This window comes from Balaenoptera acutorostrata, chromosome 7 (genome assembly GCF_949987535.1).
Source record: "Balaenoptera acutorostrata chromosome 7, mBalAcu1.1, whole genome shotgun sequence".
NCBI classification, from domain to species: domain Eukaryota; kingdom Metazoa; phylum Chordata; class Mammalia; order Artiodactyla; family Balaenopteridae; genus Balaenoptera; species Balaenoptera acutorostrata.
Window position 1 is genome coordinate 70,246,424 of NC_080070.1, and position 17,979 is coordinate 70,264,402.

The following is a 17,979-nucleotide window of genomic DNA, read 5'->3' on the forward strand; positions in this document are numbered from 1 at the left end:
ACATTTCTCAGTAAGAATCCCCTATGCCAGAGTCTGCACGCTCTAAGGAGTGTAGAAACCAGGGAGTTATCATAAAAAAGAACCGCAGGCCATATTTAAGATATCCATTATGTCATACAGTTAATATTGGACAATGTGGGAACGCTTTTAATCTCAATTACATTATTCTTTCTTCCATCAACCATGGCAGATAACAGACTTTTACTTTTCTTTAATCACAATCTAAATAGATCTCTTAGAGCCTACTTATGACAAAATCAATACATTGTCATGATATTTTAAGAAACTACTCACCTTTAAAGTTAACTTCCATTTAAAGGATATATAAAGAATAAAGTCATATGTTAAATGCTACTCAAGGGGAAAAATAGTCACTGAAATCGTAACACTGACATGATTTTGGCAACAAGTCAGTGGTACGAGAAAAAAACAGGGAGGTGGGACTGCTTCAGATGAAAAGATATTTAAGATACATAACAACTAAACGTATTGTGGGGATCTTGTTTAGATACTGATTTGAACAAACCAAATATAAAAGACATTTTATAGGCAATGAGAGAAAACTGATTATAAACATGGTATGACATGATAAAAATACTGTTTTATTAGGAGTTATGATGGCATTGTCATTGCATGAGAAAATGTAATTGTTTTTTAAGAGTTGTATAACTAAAGTATACGTGACATGAGATCTAGGTTTTGCTTCATCATATTTGGCAATGAAAAGGAAAAAGAAAAAAAGAATAACTGATGAAAATGAATCAAAATCCTACTGTTTTTATTGAAATATAGTTGATTTACAATGTTGTATTCGTTTCAGGTGTACAGCAAAGTGATTCAGTCATATATATCTATTATCTATTATTTTTCAGATTCTTTTCCATTATAGGTTATTACAAGATATCATAATGATTTTTAAATTGAAGTTATGGAGCTAGAAACATTCATTCTATTATTCTCTCTACTTTTCTGAATGTTTAAAAAATTTTAAGACAAATTTAAATAAAAGAAATTACTACCCTAGTAATATACAGTAATGCTCAGTCAGTTGAAAATATTAATATTGATAGATCCCTATAGTCCCAAACACACATCTATGTTGTAACTCTTTATATAGCAGGGTTTAATCATTTTTTGGCAACCTCTGACACTGAAACACCCAATTTGCAATTGCTCTGCAAACGTGGGACAGCCATAGGAGCCACACGGTCCTCAGCTTGTGGGGTCCTGCACGTTCCTGAAAGACAAGCAGCAGCAGCGTTGCCACATAACAATGTTGCATCTCTTCATAGGGCAGGTGCCACCAGCATCTCCTTATTAGACTCACTGCACACCTGAAAGAAACAGTCCTTGCCTCCTTCCCTGCTGCCCAGCTTCTAAGGGGTTCTCGGTTTCCATTACGATACAGGCATGCAAAGGATGCAAATGTTTGCAATGCAGAGGATATGTAATATGTCATCTCTCTCTCTCTCTCCCTCTCTCTCTCTCTCTCTCTCTCTCTCTCTTTCTTCTTGTCTCTCTTTTCTAATCTAGAGTTCTATAGCCATTTTTAAAGTTATCCATAAGAAATGTATTATGAGATCCAAACAACAGACTTTTTTGGTTGATTCATAAGACTTTTTGGTTGATTCATACAACAGAACTCATTTATACATGAAAAAAAATCTCTGTAATTTTTAATTTCAGGAGTTCAAAACACTGTGAATATATAGCCCTTATATCAGACCACAGTCCTGTGAAGTAAGAGGCAAAAATATTATCCCACAAATGCACTATTAATGACCAGAAATTGGGAGGGGAGTAAGTAGAAATAACCCCTAATTTTATTGGACTACATTGCTTTGTACTGGTGGAAAAATATTTGTTGAGAAGAAGAATGGTGACAGATAGAGAACAAGAAGGGGGTTTCTCAGCAGTCAGGACATTGAAATCTGATGCTTTGCTCAGGCTTTGTATCTCTGGCAGAGAACCAGATGGGAAAGGAGAAAACCATTTTATCCTTGTTTGTGTCTTTGGTGGCTAACATATGTTACAAAAACAGACAACAAAAGGGGGTAGAGGAGACTACACTAACTGGTTTCTGCTACCCAGATGCATTTCTAATCCTTGGTCCCGGCGTGTGTGCAGCCAGATTTAAAGCCACACAAATGGTAAGTGAATTCAGATGACTGGAGCCTCGGCTGAGGGCACTATTTTTTTAATGTCACGTACTTTTCCTCAAAGAAAATCTTTTGCTTCTGCAGGCTAAAGCATGGTGATATCAATATTGAAAATTCCTTTTTTTTTCTTTTTTTAGTAAAATGCCAAGTATAACACAGGCAACCAGAGTTAAATTTCCTGGTAGTGCCTATGAGTACCTTGGAGCTGGGGAAGACCACCTCGGTGTGGGAAATGATTCATCATTCAGACAGCCCAGTCAGAACCTCTCTTGTAGTAAACCCTTCTGATTCAAAGTCATGGAGACGTAACTAATAACTAATAAGAGCTGAGTGTGACGACTTATCACCCACTTTTGCAAATGCAGTCATTTAGAAATTCAACCGCATCTAGCTTTGAATCACTTCCCAAAAATATTTTACTGTGAAAATAATTGGAGCTATTCTCATTTTTAGAAGTTATTTGTCTTGCTTTTTTTTAGATTTAGATGAGTTAATTTAAATTATAAAATTTTAGAACACATAGAGGACTTAAAAATAATATAGTGCAATACTCTATTATAAAACAGCATAAAACTGAAGCTCGGAGAAGTTAAATTACTAATCCAAGTTTAAACGTCTTAGAAGAAGCCCTAAAGTCTTCTCAGTTTCAACTCAGTAATCCTTCTATTTTTCTATCATGTTGCTTTAAGAGATATAGCACTTTTTCCGTCAAATAAAAGAAATCTAAATTTTTAGAACTTTAACGGGAAATGATAACTAAGTGCTTTTTGACTACTTTTCAAAATGAAATCCAGTTATTTAGAAAGAGCCCAGGAATTTCAGCTTCTACATTGCGCTCATGGTATTTTAGGCACTTCTGGGGCTTCTTAGGTCTCTGAAGCAACGGTCTGTGTCTTGTAGCCTGTAGTTTTCTATCAGGGTTTTATAATCTGAGGGCCATGGATGCCTAGAAGGGCCATTTATGGGCTTCAGAAGGCCAAGAACACCCTGAAGTGTCATACCAAATTTTATGAATATGTGACTATGGGTATTTTCTTGGGGAAAACTACTATTTTCATAGTATACTCAAAGGGATCCATAAGTCACCAGAGGTTAAGAATCAATGTCCTATACAGAGTGCTTTGGGTTACTGCCTTTGTCCTTCTTATTTATATTTTGTTTTTAGTTTCTGTATTATTAAAACTTGGGTGCTAATTTCCCACCCAATCTTCAAAGATAGTAACTTTAACATTTTTGCTGCCTATTTCGTGAAATCATTGTTTTCCAAAAAGACTGTTTCTTAAGCTGTTTTTACTTGTTTAATAATAAATTATTAAAAATAAATAAATAATAAAAGTAACAATTTTACAATTATAAGCTCCATCCATTCTATTGATTAACCTTTATCCAGCAGAAGTGCTCTGGACTGGATTTGCTGGAGTGGTCACAAACTCCTTATTTCTCTCTCCACAATTTATGGTGGATGTAGGGAAGAAGAGTTAAATGTAAAAGTAAGAGAACAGGAACCATGAGTTTCATCATGTCATTTCATCATGTCACTTCCTCTCATCAAAACTAAAATGAACTCAAATGAAAGGATCTTCATAATGAACTAAATAAAGTCCAAAACATCTGGAATGCAAAGCCGTTCACATTTTTCCTCAAGACTGATCCCAATGCTCTTTCTTTTGCCTCTAAGACCTTCATGTCCCATCCTGACCTGTTGGAATCATGCTCTACCTCCAAGACCTAGCTAAATTTTCCAAGCACTCTTCTGGATTTTTCCAAAGGGAATTTTGTTTTCCTTTCTCTGAATACATATCAAGATACCACTACTTTTTATGTTGGGCTGTCCTATGTCCTAATTATTTGTGTTCATTTCTCTGAAGACAGAAACTGGGTCTCACCCTTCTCGAAGTTTCTCACAGCACATACAACATTGGTTTGCACATAGTGATTGCTCAGCAAGATTACATTGGGTAGATAAATCCACTTTACTGCCCTCCACACTTCTGCCTTTATAGTAGTGGTTTTTAAACAGGGGTGATTATGCTCCCAGGGGACTGGTGGCAATATCTGGAGATACTTTTGGTTGTCTCAGCTGGGGAAAGTGCTTTTGTATCTAGTGATTTTAGTAGGTTTTAGTGCAGCTAACCACCCCACAGGGCACAAGACATTCCCCGAAAATAAGAGTTATCTGGTCCAAAATGTCAATAGTGCCAAGGTGGAGAAACTCTGTGTCATGGGTGTGAATGTCTTACTGTGCTCTAGTCTTGTGTAGTTCAGGAGGGAGGCTCTGTATAATTTCTGTCTTCTAATTGGGAAGTTGGGGGAAGGGGTGCATTAGGGAATGAGCCTGGTAGTTACTGCCAAGGCTAGAGGAAAACATGAGTCTGGAGTGTCCTTAGAGTTTAAAGCCAGGAAAGTGAGTCCAAACATAATTTTTGTTTTAGTGAGGTGAAAAATTAAGATAAATAACTAAAATAAAGGGGCTAACAACAACAATAACAACAACAACAACAACAACAAAACACACACAGAAAATCACAGAGGCTAGATGATGAGATAATTGAATTATGATAATAATCGGCAGTTGAATTTCTTGAATTATCTTTATGCTCTCTTTGCACCGGTTTGTGTGGGCTTCAGTTTCAATGAAATTAATCAGAAAGAGAAAATGTAGTTTCCATTTCATCAAGTGCTTTTGAAATTTCCTTTGAGAGTTCTCATGACACCCCTACCCCACCCACCCTCCAGTTACACTTTGAGTGAGCTGGATAACTTAGAAGTCTAAAAGAGTGATGACACCTTCATAGTAGTAGGTTACCAGCCTGAAATTATTTGGCTTTGGAAACTGATAAACTAAGTACATGTGGTAAATCAAATATTTAAATATCTATTATGAACCGATTGCAATTAATTCTTTCCATGATATAGTTCTCAGAAGTTTTCTCACTACCTTACATTACATGAAAAACATACCTCAATAGGTCTTTCCAATTGAAATTGAAAAATCACTTAGAGTTGAACTCTACAAGCATCAAAGTAAGTGTTCTAAATTAGCGTCTTGTCTGAAATTATTTCTTATAAAAGTAACTTAGTCCATTCTACACATTTCTTAATTAGTTTCATGGATTCTTCTGATTGGGAAACATTGGTTAGATTTTTACAGTTCAGTTCAGAATACAGAAATAATTACCGGATGGTCAAGTTGGATGACAAGATTTCCTTTCAACAAAAGTGATTAATTCAAGAGAAGAGTATTTCGTTTGTCTGTATTGCTTAGAAAATTGCCTCCTCTCACCTCACTTTGACTATTGAGGATAGGGAAGAGACTTTCTAAATCTAATTTTTAAAACTCTTAATTCTATTTTTTTCCAATTTTAGAATAATATGTGAATACCATATTACATTTCTAGCCTGCAGTTTTTCTATCTGCAGACTGGCACCAAAATGCTAAAATATATTATTGAAAGGCCACAGAAATCCTTATAACAACTTACTTTTAAGAAAGAAGGCATGAGCTTATAGTTATTTGCAAAGTTCTTTCCAAATAAGAAATGCTTACAAATATTCACGCATCCTGTCTGAGAGGAAAAAATTATAACAGGGAAAATATGTCTTAAAAAGCATGTGTTTTACAGAATTCTCATTACAAAAATGAATGTGCTAACAATATGATAAATGCTGAGGGGTGACTGGGTTGAGGGTGAAGTGAAATGAAATCTCCGTAGCAGAAAAATGCCTGCATTCAGATGAGCATAGGTTACAGTGACGACATTGACTCTAAGTAGTCAAGACTTCTCCTTACAGCATCATGCGTGATTGATGTTCCAGAGGGACCCATACCACTGCGGGCCTCTGGGTTTCACTGCATCAGTATTTAAGGTAAATGCTAAGCCAGCTCCCAACACATTTATCATCTGATATAAAAATCATTGTCATGTTATATTTAACTAAGAAATATATGCTTGAAGTGCAGACTAAAAACAGCAAAACTTTTCAGGTAAATTAGTGGCAAGATTCAGTGCAAACCCAAACTAAAATTAAATGGACTAACAGTTATATTATGATTACTTGCCTTTTTCTTATCTAATTTTCTTTCTTTCTTCCTTCTTTCCTTTTTTCCTTCCTTCCCTCTATCTCTCTTTTTAACTTTTTCCTTCTTTCTTTCAACTATCTATCTATCTATCTATCTATCTATCTATCTATCTATCTATCTGTCTATCTTCCTTTCTACTTATCTATGTATATATGTATGCATGGGTGTTTTTGTATTAAAAATTTGGAGAATCTTTTATTTGGAAAGATCTTTACAATTAACTATAGGCTCATGCATATCTTTTTGAAAAGTAAGTGATTATAAATATTTCTATGACCTTTCAATAATGCCTTCTAGTATTTTAGTCCCATTTACAGATAAAAAAACCTGAAGGACAAAAATATTAATGTATATACATATATTTATTCCTATTAAATATATTTATTATATATACTAAATATTAAATACAAACTCAAATACCAATCAACAACAATTTTAGGTACCAAACTACCAGTAAGGGTTTTCTATTAGGGTTGGAAATAATCTGTTTCAGAGGATTAAAACCTGTATTTGTAAGTCCTTATCAAAGTCTTTTATTAAAAGCTACTTGCAGAATAATCAGAGCAAGAAGTCTCTTGTCAGGGATTCCATTCATTCTGCAAACATTTATTGAATTTCTATGAACTTTACTAGGTTTTAGAAGCAAAAAGAAATAAAGTGATATGCAGGTACTTCACATAGGAAGCTTATTTACAGCCCAATGGTCTCTTCAATGGAAAGGTAAAGCTATTTCAGAAACAAAGCTTTTCTAAAAACTTATCTTTCTCACAAAATTTTGTGATTTTGGGGGAAGGATAAGAAAATCATTCTTTTTTTGTTTTGTTTTGTTTTCAACTACAATGCACAGTACAGACATTTGAGCTTACAATAAATTTGAATGTGTAACTGGCACAAGAGTTATTTAACAAGAAGCAAATTGAGTTCCTTTTCCAGGTCTCAAGCTGAAAATTACCCTTAATAAAGATATATGCTTTTGCTTAGTTTTCTATAGTGCTGCTTTGCAAACAGTCCCATTGCTTGTTGCCAGAGAATGCTGTAGAGAATTCTCCCTTGTTCATAAACTTCATCTGACTGTATGGAAATTAAAATAACCTATGTGGGTTTCATTTATTCAATAGGTATTTACTGAGTGCATATTTTATGGAAAGTACTGTGTTAAGATCTTTTGAAAGGTCACGGAGTAAAACAATGGAAATTACAATTTATTAGCAGGTAGTTTAACTATTAATTTAAAGGTAGAATGAGTGACAATGTTAGATTTTTATTGCTTGCATATATATATATATATATATATATATATATATATATATATATATATATATATATATATATATATTATGTATGAATAGGTTTTTCTCCCTCCAGAAAATCTATAGCAATTCCTCACTTAAAGTTTTAGAAAAAGGATAAAATCCATAAACACTACAAGTCAACATATTAAAATAATTTTACTTCTTGCTCTGAATTAGTTGATCTTTAAACATCCATTGTTTTCCTTATTAAAAACTTAATCAATCTGAACATTTACGGATAAATTTATATTGTAGAGCATCTGCTGATGAAATGTAAAAATAAAATCTTAATTATACCCCCCACTAGATCTGCTGTGTTAATTCAAGACAACACATTCAAGTATTTAAACAGATGGTAGTGGAGGCCATATTAGCCTCTGATTTCTCTACAGGGAAGCAAGAGAAAGCAGAGCTCTTAGGATCTGGGCTTGTCTGCCTACTTTCACACTTTGAAATCCTCGACAAATGCTGATTTATTCACAGCCAAATGTTTTCCTATCTGATTAGGCAGTTTTCTACTTCAGTAAGCATGTAATATGGAGGTAGCTGAATTTCCACACTAAGGAGTGAAAAAACAATATTTATAGTTTGGAAATAAAACAATCTGGAGGAATCGGGACTGTTGGGATCATAAAGAGCTTCATAGGGAGTAAATTTTTGATGAATCCATACCATAGGGTTAAAGAGTTAAAAGCTTGGTTTTAAGAAGAATGAGACTAGGCTATGTTTATACAATAAACAAGGGTTTTAAAGAACTGTGTTTGTAATAAATTACCTTGAAGGCTGACTCTTGTCACTTATGATTGTATTATTCCTCGGACAAGAGTTGGACAAGTTAGTATTCTATTTGAATTCATCTCAGCTTACATTTTGAGTAACACTTTTAACTTTTCCTTGGAAAAATGAATGTAAGTAGCTGATGAATGTGTTCCTTCAAAGGGAGGTGGATTCCAAGTGACTTTTTTAAAGCAACACCAATTAAATTGACCTAAGAAAAATGGGAAATATTCATAAGCATAACTATGTAAAACTTTATTCTTGTGTAACATCATTTTACATTTACCAATTTGGTCACTCAGTGAGAAAAGGAACCACATTGTTATTAGTGGTAGTAACATCATGTTAAAAGAAGGTAACTGATAAGCTGAGAGTTTAGGTAGTTCTTACACATACTCCAAATGCTTGACTTATTCTAAGGCTCAGTACATCGTGCCTGCCATGATGATCATATTCCCAATTTCAGTGTCGCTTTTACATTCATTAATCAACAAATGTCAGTGATTACTGACAATGTACCTGGCAGTTTCTAAGCATTAGATATAAATCTGCATTTTAATGTTTACAATCTCATAGGTCAGATCTCCTGTCACCCATTATAAATTTTAGTCTGTTAAATATTTGTAAATACCAATTGCTTAAAGTCAAATATCATAGCATGATTTCTCAATTAGTTGTTTAGAAGCTACAAGTATCTGTTTGTCATAAATTATTTGCCCTGTTTCTATTTGCATATTTTCCTTCTAAGGACAAGCTAAAGGACAACTTCTCCCCTTGTCCCTCAGAATTTATTAAAGATTTATTTGGGTTTTTTTTAACTGTACATCATGTCTTAGTCAGTTTGGGATGCTGTAACTAAATACAATAGACTGTGTGGCTTAAACAACAAACATTTATTTCTCACAGTGATAGAAGGTAAGAAGTCCAAGATTAAGGTGCCAGCAAATTCAGCATCTTGTGAAAGCCACCTTCTTTCTGTATCCTCTCCTCTTTGTCTCTTCTTCTATGAGCACTAATCCCATCATGAGGGCTCCACCTTCAAGACTTGATTACCTCCTAAAGGCTCCATCTCCAAATATCATCACTTTGAGGGTTAAGGCTTCACCATATGAATTTTGGAGGAACACAATTCATTCCACAGCACATCCTCTCTGATCCAAATCGTTGCCATGGGTAATTTCTTCTTGTTTCTCCTTCTGCTTCTCTTCAATATGTACACATGTTATAAAGAATCTGGTTAACATGATCAATTCATTCATTCATGAAAAAGATATTTACTGATAATCATCCAAGTTCAAGACAATGGGAAAACAAAGAGGTATAAAACATAGTCTTTGTCTTCAAGAAGTTTGCTGTCAGCTCCTGCATTCATTGTGCTCAAACTTCATCACAACAATGTTCAGTCTAATCTCTTGGGAAGCTTGCTCAAAATGCAGTTTCCTACTCTTGCTCTCCAGAGATTTAGATTCTGTGGTTCTCAGAACAGGACCATGATTCTGTATCTTGAATAAGCACAAATAATTCTGATGCATGCGGGTGACCGGCAACAGTTACACTTGCTTCTATTAGCTCTGTCTCTGTGTACCAGTTCCAATATGCAGGGTTTGTTTTGTTTTGGTAGTTTTTTTGCTTTTTCATAATTGCTATTGGTTGAAAGCATATTATTTTCCAGACTATATACTTAACACATGTTGTTTCATTAATCCTAATAACACTCTTATGGGGTAGGTATGACTACTTTCAGTTAACAGATTTGGAAGCAATGTCAGAGAGTTTAAATAACTTTACTAAATGTCCACACACATTCATTCAACAAACATGTCTTGAGCTCCTATTAAGTAGGTACCTTTTATATTCTGGGAACACACTAGTGAAGAAGGTGTACAAACCTCTAATAGAGGTTAGACTTCTCTTTGATTATAAAACCTTATGCCATTATGTTTTACTACTCCCTTGTTCCTGAAATGTCTTTCTCTTCAATTCTGGTTATAGATTCTAATCTTATTTCTCGTGTCTGAAGGCCTCCAATTCCAATCTTTTCACAACAGATATTTGAATATGGTGATCTATGAATTTTTAAACAGTTTATTGATAATCTTCAGGAAACTCAGTAAAATTCTTGATATTTTGTCAAGTTTTTTCCTTTGGCAAAGAGTCACCAGAATCCAACAGTTCCTGGAAGGAGGCTGTGATCCTCAAAATGTTAGTAATAAAGGGTGTCAACCCAGGTCAGAAAACTGGAATCGCTCTTTGGCCCAGAGTAGCTGCTTGAGAAATATTTTTTGAACATATGAACTTCAAAGAGATTTATATATCTAATACATGTGGAAAAGCACTACTAATTTATACATGAATAAGCAGGGTAGGGGTGAATTATTTTAGAAGGTAACTGTAGAACAGAAGATTTCTTCTAGAGAGAACATGTATAGGCTACTAGAGAGATCAAGGAGTTGAAGGTGACACCAAGATTTGATCTTGACATTGTCTTCAAGTAGCAATGGAAACAAAGAAGAACAGCTGATTTGAGGTGAGAAGAGCTGAAATGGAATATGTTTTAGAAATGTCGACTCAGAGTGGTGGTAAATATCCCTATGAATATGTTAAGTCAAACATTCAAAAGATCGATCTTAAATCCATAAGAAAATTCGTATTAGAGCTATAGACTAAATATGCAATTACTTGAAGACAACCTAAAAATGGTGACGTAAATTAAATTCTAAGAAGGAAGAATACTGAGAGAAGGAAAGAGAATTGGAACCGGAAATTCAGGAAGAATTAAAACAGAGTAAGGGAGTAAGGAGAGCACAAGTGCTGAGAAATGTCTCAACTTATTTCAAGAACAAAAGGTTTATGATATTAGGTATTATTGGAATAAGCACTGGATAGAAAAAAAGTATGAAATTTGATTTTTGTTAAAATAAGTATCTTTCAAAAGCATATATTTTGAAATAGAACTTACTCATTCCCCCAAGTTCCAAAAGATATGTAATCATCACCCTCAAAAATTTACACTCTATTAGGGGAGATCCGGCATAAGTATATTCTAGATATAAATACAAGTATGTACACACATATGTTTACTAATATCTAACACTAATAATTATTATCAACAAGTTACAGTTAATTGTCTATTTAAATACTGTTGTTTGTTTTTATTAAAGTTTGTATACATTTATATAATATATGTACACATACACGTAAATAGATGCTCACATAATAGATGAGGGACACTTTCTGCTATCAAGGAACTCAGAGAATAACGGGAGAAGCAGAGTTAAGCAATAAATACAATACAGTGGTGTAAGGATTAAACTTCACCATTATTAACTGGATGCTTCCTATGTGCAACAACTGATATGTTATCTCATTTATGCCCTCCCAACAGAGCCCATGCTTTTTATCATTAACTGCCAATATGGAAATAGGACACAGGGGTAGTGTCAAGAAAAGTGCACTCAACTTTAACTAAGAGGTGAAAAAGTGACATTCCAGAGGAAGTGGTAATTGGGTTGCATCGTGGGGAATGTCTGGAAAAAAGGCATCACAGAGAGAGCCTATGCAAATACAGAGGAAAAAAATGTGTTGGGCTTGCTTAGGGAGCAAAAAGCAGTGTGGTTTAGCTGGACCGGCTAACTAATGGAATGAGACTGGAGAGTAAGCAGGGTCATATTCTAAGGCTGCTGAAATCTATGTATTTATTTAAGGTGTTTGATTCTATCTTGGAGGCAATAGAGAGCCATTTAAAAACTTCTGTTGTTGATGTTTGTTTCATGTTGGGTGTGCCCTGATACTGCTTGGGTTCTAAAATGATCATCCAGTTGTATGCAAATATATAGGAGAGGAAAGAGTCTGCAGGAATAGAAAAAAAAAAGGAATTTTGTAGTAACCATCTATGTAACAGATGATAAGAGCATAAATTAAGGCGAGGCAGTAGAAACAAAAAGGGGAAGAGACATGAAAGAGCTGTTTAGGAGGAAAACACAACAAGTGTACAATGAATACCTTAAGAGAGTGAAACGGTGTGCTAGTAACAATTATGCCAGAAATAAAAAAGGTATATATTGGCGCTGCATCAGGCAAACTGGGACATTACCAAGAGATGTGAAATAAATGATACAGGATTTCAAAGGAGGAAAGGAGAGAGAATTGTTTACCAGGTTTTGAATCACACATCTACTACTAACTAGCTGCAACAACATTAAACAAGTTCATCTCTATATAGTTCAATTTCCTCATTTTAAATGGGGACAATAGGGTTGCATTAGTAGATACATTGTATAATCAAATCTTGTGAAATACTTAGCATAGTGACTGACACATGGTCTGAGCTACATAGGTGTTTGCTCTTAATAAAGGAAACACTTTATGGAGAAGAGGGAACTGAGTTGGGCCTTGCAAAATATATAGAATAGCAACATGTAGAAAATATGAAAAGGAGAGGCACTGCAATGATCATATATCAGATGTATTTGGGAAATGGAAATGGTCTAGTTTGACTGAATTGCACCAAATGGAAAGTAATGGGATATATACCAGGAGATTTATTTGAAAGGCAGTGCGTGAGAAACATGAAATGCAAGAAATTTAGACTTAACTCAGCAAGCCATGGAACATCACCAAAGAATTTTCAGCAGGAGCAGCCTCTGAGAATAGATTAAATTTTAAGAGGGACAAGTAGATGTGTGTGAAGGTCACACAGCAGTTTGGTATAGGTAATATTACAACTGAGTTCTGTCTCAAGTAACCAATGGCCATGATCTTTTCACTGTACCATATTGATTCTTTATGAACCCTGTGGCATTCTGCCATGGTATACTGAGATGTAATCAAATAAAAATTTTGTTTGAAGAAGTACGATGTGTGAGTAATGGCAAAAAATTAGCTCTGAGCCAGCTATGTTACCTTATATAAACTGTAGAATTTCAATATTCTTAGCTTTAAAAGGGATGGTGTTTGCTCACAGAGTTAGTGAATATACAAATTTCAGTTTTCTAAAATTGTCTGTTAAATTTCTGGTATGGTTTCCTGCTGCATGTACTTCTATATGTTGTCCCCTTAAAATAAAGCTCCATTAACTGAAGTTATTTGAACTTACATTCATTCTTTACAACCTGTAAAAGTTTAAATGGTCTTTAGTGACTCAAATTATTTTATGGGAATTAAATGAAAAATTTTTGCTTGGCACATACTCAGTGCTTAATACATAGGAGCTATTTTATTATAACATTAGGATCAGAAATGACCCATCTATAGGGAAGTGTATAGTGTAGTGGATGAGAACAAGGAATCTGGATACTGACTACTGAATACAAAGCCCAGCTTTGACATTTACCAATCAAGTGACCCAGAAAAAGTTACTTAGTATATTTAATTGGAGGAAATAGTATTCGTATGTCATAGAGTTGTTCTGAAGATTTAATGAGATAATATTTGTTAAGATGCTTAAAATTTAATATTTTCAAACATTTTTATAATGCAATAAAATAAGGTAAATTTAATTTTAAAATACATAATAAATCTAATAATTTAATAAAATGCTGAAAAACTGAGTGCTGGCTAAGTATACGATATACAAAATGAAATAAGTAAATAGACAAACAGAAACGTCATTTAATCATATTTTCCTTGGGATATCTCAGCCAATAACAACTATCAGTAACTGAGAATTATTGGCTTGGGATGACTGTGACTGTTTATTCTCCTAAACTTGTCTTTTTTTAATATCTTTCAAGCTCAGATAGTTTTCCTTCTTCCAGAATATTGCATCTCATTATTCCAGTCTTGAACCCAATTTTGGTTTTTGTTATTACATGGAAGAGTAGGAATGTAATAGGCTAGGCACTCAGTGAATGTCTGTGGGATATAATAATTAAAATATTTAACAAGATATACTGAACTTGGCAAATTTAATAATTTTGTATATTGATTAGTTGGTAAATCACACAAAAAAAGATATTAAAAAACCTGAACAATGCACTTCATGATCACAATCTGAAACTCTTATAGTTAAGAATGAATTTTTTTTCCTAAAGTAAATTTGTGCATTAATCAATTATCCAAGTTTAAAATCCAACTGCATGGGACTTCCCTGGTGGTGCAGGGGTTAAGAATCTGCCTGCCAATGCAGTGTACACAGGTTCAATCCCTGGTCCAGGAAGATTCCACATGCCGCAGAGCAGCTAAGCCTGTGCACCACAACTACTGAGCCTGTGCGCCCTAGAGCCCGCATGCCGCAACTACTGAGCCCACGTGCTGTAACTACTGAAGCCCGCGCACCTAGAGCCCGTGCTCCACAACAAGAGAAGCCACCACAATGAGAAGCCCATCCACTGCAACGAATAGTAGCCCCTGCTTGCTACAACTAGAGAAAGCCCGTGTACAGCAACAAAGACCCAACACAGCCAAAAATTAAAAATAAATAAATAAATAATTTTAAAAAACAAAAAAATCCAACTGCATTTATTCTTATTAGTAATTCATACTAAACAAAGTATGTATTATATTAAAATTATGTCATAAAATATACACAAATAATTATAATGATGGCCAGGAATGAATAGTAAGTGACATACAATAAAACAGGTATCTAGAGTGCAGAAATAGTAACAACAACAATAATAGCACTGAAAACATTTTTTAGTACTTTTTATGTGCCAACTGTTCTAATCAACAGATTGTAACATGAACTCTTTTATAATCCTCACAACAATGCTATGTAGTGTTACTATTTTTATTTTACATATGAGGAAACTGAGGCATAGAAAGGTAAAGAGTCCAAAGTTGCAGTGATGATTCACAATGGCCAAAACATGGAAACAACCTAAATGTCCATCAACAGATGAATGGATAAAGAAGATGTGGTACATATATACAATGGAATACTACTCAGCCATAAAAAAGAATGAAATAATGCCATTTGCAGCAACATGGATGGACCTAGAGATGATCATACTAAGTGAAGTAAGTCAGAAAGAGAAAGACAAATACCATATGATATCATTTACATGTGGAATTTAAATATGACATAAATGAACTTATCTATGAAATAGAAACAGACTCACAGGCATAGAGAACAGACCTGTGGTTGCCAAGGTGGAGGCAGGGTGGGGGAGGGATGGACTGCGAGTTTGGGATTAGCAGATGCAAGGATGGATAAATGGATACATTTGGATACATAGGATGGATAAACAACAAGGTCCTACTGTGTAGCACAGGGAACTATATTCAATATCCTGTGATCAACCAAAATGGAAAAGAATATGAAAAAGAATATATATATGTATAACTGAATCACTTTGCTGTACAGCAGAAATTAACACAACATTGTAAATCAACTATACTTTAATTAAAAATAAACGCACACAAAGTTGCAGTGATCGTAAGAAATGAAGTCAGGATTTGAATTCAGGTAATTTAATCTCTAAGACCCCAAAAGGAAAACACAGTTTACAGTATGCAAATGGTATTTCTTACTTTTATCGTGTTTCAAAAAAAGCATTTGAGATGAATAACTGTGTGTTTACAATACTCATATTTAATTTTAAATAATTAGGGTACGTGAAATATTCAAGAATGTCTTCCCAGATGTCACTTTTCTTTATGCAAAATGAATATAAATTTGTTAATGAAAAAGACCTGTTGACTAGCTTAATAATTCCAATACATTTCCCACCTACACAAGGGGCAAAACAACAGCTACAGAAACTTGAGATAAACACATTTCTCTGCAATTATGACTTAAAATTTATGTCACAAATATTACATATTTCATTCTTTCTCAATGGTTTATTAAAAAGATAGAATAAAATAGATAGAGCTAGGTAAAAGAAAGCTAAATTTTTACACATGACTGGGTCTTGAGTAGACCTGATGAGATTTTGAATAGATAAATACTGCCAAACTTCCATGAGAAGCATAATGTTGGATGCAAAAGGGCAATAAGCAAAATACTTTATTAGTTATATCATCAAGAATTCAGTGGTCCTAAATCTCTGCTCATGCTCCTACCACTCTATTGTTTTTGCTGCTATCGTGTTAACATTTTCTTATTCTTTTCTATGTGTCCTGCCTTCTGCAAACTTCTGGCTTCTATAGTCTTACTAGCTATACTGCTTCAAAACACCACTGTATGTTTCTCATGCTTTCTAACTGTGCACATTACACTCTGCAGTTCTCCTGTATGCTAATTTCTACTGACCCTCACTGTACAGGTCTATCATGAATATATCCACAGAGAAAAGATCTGATTGGGGCAGCTGCATGATTTTATGGTGTTGCTGATGAGAAGAATTTGTTTTCTTCATAGCTTGTCAACTAGATCACTGATGGCAAGTGATGGCAAAACAGTGATGTTTGTTCTTGGTGGATATAGTCTGCACAGTAGGATTCTACTAGAATGGCCACACTAAGTCATGTCCTGATTGCAAGGAAGAGGGGAGCTGGAGGTGGTAGAGCTTGAAGAGAAAGTGCTGGTCCCACTAGGTTAGAAGTCAGAGATCAAATTTTGAGACTGCAAGAGTGACTGCAAATTGAAAGGAGAAATCCTGTGGCACCACAAGGGGAAGAGCCACATCATCAGCTCACAAGCTGCCCTCAAACCTGAATCTTGAATTAAGAGTCTTGGCTGACTCTTATGTTATTCACGCATGGGACAAGACATTAAGGAACGTGCTGAAAAGTTACGAGGGTAATGAGCAGGAATTTCAACTGCTACCTGGCACTGGCGAGAGAAAATTGAGAATTCATATTCTACCAAGTTAAAGGGGCTCTGTAAACACCTTATGCATTTCATTAACAAACAAACAAAAGGAGGCTACATGCTCTTTGGCAGGGCTAATGGCGGACTCCAGGAGGGCGCTTGCCAGGGATTACTTCCCAGAACTTCTGCTGCCAGTGTCCTTGTCCCCGTGGTGAGCTACAGCCACCCCCCCGCCTCTGCAGCAGATCCTCCAACACTAGCAGCCATGTGGCTGACAGGGTCCTGGTGCTCCGGCCTCATGTCAGGCCTGAGCCTCTGAGGTGGGAGAGCCAAGTTCAGGACATTGGACCACCAGAGACCTCCCAGCCCCACATAATATCAATAGGTGAGAGCTCTCCCAGAGATCTCCATCTCAACGCTAAGACGCAGCTCCACCCAACAGCCAGCAAGCTCCAGTGCTGGAAGCCCCATGCCAATCAACTAGCAAGACAGGAACACAACCCCACCCATTAGCTGCCTAAAATCATACTAAGTTCACAAACACCCCAAAACACACCACCAGACGCGGTCCTGCCCACCAGAAAGACAAGACCCAGCCCCACACACCAGAACACAGGCACCAGTCCCCTCCACCAGGAAGCCTACACAACCCACTGAACCAACTTAATACACTGGGGGCAGACACCAAAAGCAACAGAACTATGAACCTGCAGCCTGTGAAAAGGAGACCCCAAACACAGTAAGTTAAACAAAATGAGAAGACAGAGAAATACACAGCAGATGAAGGAGCAAGGTAAAAACCCACCAGATCAAACAAATGAAGAGGAAATAGGCAGTCTACCTGAAAAAGAATTCAGAGTAATGATAGTAAAGATGATCCAAAATCTTGGAAATAGAATGGAGAAAATACAAGAAACATTTAACAAGGAACTAGAAGAACTAAAGAGCAAACAGACAATGATGAACAACAAA

General features: G+C 35.3%; 1 protein-coding gene across 1 annotated transcript in view; it reads right to left on the bottom strand.

Annotated features, from left to right (window-relative positions):
- AGMO (alkylglycerol monooxygenase) overlaps positions 1 to 17,979 on the bottom strand; it is a 377,145-nt gene that overhangs the window by 177,391 nt on the left and 181,775 nt on the right. The gene's annotated exons all lie outside the window — the stretch shown is intronic.